The sequence below is a fragment of the Triticum urartu genome, unplaced genomic scaffold (assembly GCF_003073215.2).
Source record: "Triticum urartu cultivar G1812 unplaced genomic scaffold, Tu2.1 TuUngrouped_contig_7453, whole genome shotgun sequence".
Lineage (NCBI taxonomy): Eukaryota > Viridiplantae > Streptophyta > Magnoliopsida > Poales > Poaceae > Triticum > Triticum urartu.
In genome coordinates, this window is record NW_024118298.1 from 5,648 (window position 1) to 8,494 (window position 2,847).

Consider the following 2,847-nt stretch of genomic DNA (forward strand, 5'->3'; position numbering starts at 1 on the left):
ATAGGACAGACTAAAATTAGTACAAAATAGCATAGTACATTGCAGCATGTGCAACCAAACACTATCATGTTTTATGCTCCAGCGTAAATGGAACTAGATCATTGATGGCGCGCGTTGCTGCGCCCGTCCATTTTATCAATAAAATGATAGGAATCTCAGTTGTACTTATGATTCCACAAAACATGGCAGAGTAGTACTTTCACATATGTAAGTTCAATCATAGAACATGTTCGCACACTCATCCATTTTGATAAAAGAATAATATAAATATTTGTAAAAACCTCTGTGGTATAATTATATATAAAAGAAGAATGGTAGTACACTGGACATATACATTCAGTAAAAACATACAATAATGTTAGTAGTTTGTCCATAATAAAAGAAGACAACAAACAAGCGATAACAGTAATACACTGTACACAAGGGAGGTAGACACGAGTTGAATTATAAAAAACTCAAAAAGTTGGCAATCACACCTGACAAACAACACTCTGCATCTTTTCAAATTTGTTGCGAAGGTAACAAATTATGTTGGTGAGGGCATGTCAATATATTATGTGATAGTAGGCCGTTTCCAAGCAAAACACAACTACAAGAAGAAGAAAATATGCAAGTAGCCTACAAATTGACCGAATGCCAGTATTTGCAACAGGCAAGACACCTAAGAAAATATGAAGATGCTTTTTTTGTAGCTATGGGCTGTAGCCACAAACAAATTGTACCAGGTAAAGCAATGACGTAATCCCTCGTTCCCATGGAAATGGTCAGAAAAAAAATCCAAATCTGATCAGTTATAATTTTCTCTCCAAAAGCTAGCAAGCCTGGGAGTAATCTAATCGCCAATTAACATCATTCCAGATGTAGTACTTAAAGAGAATGAGTAAGAGAACATATCTGGTAATGGAAAAATGTTTCATTTTCCCATCATCAGATAATACCATCATACAGAAAATGATGTTGACATCCAGGCCAGACCACAAATCCAAATTTCCAAACCAGTTTAGGACTTACAGAGAAACACATGTATGGAGGCGATGAAAAGCTCTCTTGCAAATGGGATTATCGTGTGAAATCAACCTTTGAGGAAACAAAGGAAATAAAAACAGAAAAACTAAATGCAAACTTACTGATTACATATGAAATTTCTATCCAAATGGTACTAACAACAGAAAAATATTAGACAAGGTAAAATCAAATCAAGGTCATTCAGATAGCTCCATTAAAACATATGTTTTGCAATATTGTCAAGTAACATAAGGTGGGACAATAGTGCGTAACAAATACATGAAACAACAATAACAATCCAATAAAAACTATCCAAATTATGAAACTCAAACTAAAAGAAGGTACCCAACTGATTATTGTACAGATGCATTCATTATTTCTGATAGTGGGTAACCTTGTTTCAGATCTCTTCACAAGTTAATTAGTGAATACTTCTAAACATAGCTTTACTGTGTTAGAAAAGGTGGCTCATTTTCAAGTAAAGGAAATCTAATTCATCAAAAATCATTGATAATACAAGTTGCAATATAAGACAAAAATTTAATTCAAGACATGTATATACCGAATTATTGTCATTTTATTTTTAAGGGCTTTGAGTGAAAGGTTGCAGATTAGACTTTTCAAGTACATTTACCTGCAAGGCGAGCACAAGAAAAAACAAAAAATATTTCAATTAAGTGATGTTAGTAGGTTTACCAAATTATAGATCTAAGAAGCTTGCAATAACTAATAATTGAATGTGAGAATGAAAAATAATCCTATGGCATCCATACTACTTATCACTACTACTAATTCATGTAAAGATCATGAATTGTTGACGAAACCACAAAGAGGCAGCCAACCATACTATTTATCACTAATACTAATTGTTGTAAACATCAAGAATTGTTATCCATGTAATCTTCCGTCGTAAGCTTATTAGCTGGACCATTATAATGAGCAATTGCTGGGGACCTCTCTCTCTCTCTCTCTCTTGGATTGAGGTACAAAATCAACTAACCTGACACAAAAAAAGTTAAATGTCATTAGTACATCAATCTTAGTGTTGATCTTACTATTCAGGACGGAGGTCCAAAGTAAACAAGTATGCAATAAAAAAATAACATGTCCATCAGTACACCGATTATTTCAACTCCATTCTCATGAGATGCCTCATTGTTAGTTGCACATATTAATTTTAGTTTTAGTCACAGGTCAGATGGGAGAGAACCAAGGGCGTGAATATTTGGAAATAGACATATTGGGTGAAAGAAGAGTGGGCCTGAATACGCAAGAGGCTATGGCCATTGACTCTAAGGGACAAGTGCATAAGTCCAGTCGCTCAAGTTTTCGAGAAAAGATCAGCTAGATGAAGAGGAAGTTGCTCTATGTACAAAATCCTCTGGAGCATCTGCCCATCTCCTCTGGGATCCTCTCTCAGGTGGTGACTCGGGCAGTACAGCCGCGCGCCTACCAGTCTCCAAATATGCTCAAATCAATTGACCATCGCCAACAACATTACCTGTATGTACAAATTGGATTGGGAGTATGTCAGGACACAGAAATTGTTTTGTGGAAAAAGGAATCGTACATGAAAATGAAAGAAATATAGGGGGACCTGGTGTATTGTTGTTCCCATACACATGTCCTCTTGTACAGTGCCCTCCATCACCTCCAGCCTGAATTATGCAGTTGCTGGAGCACCATCGAGAAGAACAGGTTGCCCTACAAGAAGAAGAGAGGAGGATTAAATTAGAATAGGTTAAATTAGAATAGGCGTTGATCCACCGTCGCCGGCTAGGAGCAGGATGAGACGTCATCCGCTACCCCCGCCGGTTCCGCCAGAGCTATGGATGTTCATAT

At 36.5% G+C, this 2,847-nt stretch overlaps 1 long non-coding RNA gene across 1 annotated transcript; it reads right to left on the reverse strand.

Moving 5' to 3' along the window:
* Nucleotides 1-2,142: 2,142 nt before the first annotated feature.
* On the reverse strand, nt 2,143-2,804 carry LOC125531546. The gene is made up of 2 exons (XR_007293317.1): nt 2,603-2,804; nt 2,143-2,506 (listed from the first exon to the last, which is right to left on the reverse strand). It is a non-coding gene; the product is annotated as an uncharacterized LOC125531546 (long non-coding RNA).
* Between the last annotated feature and the right edge of the window lie 43 nt (nt 2,805-2,847).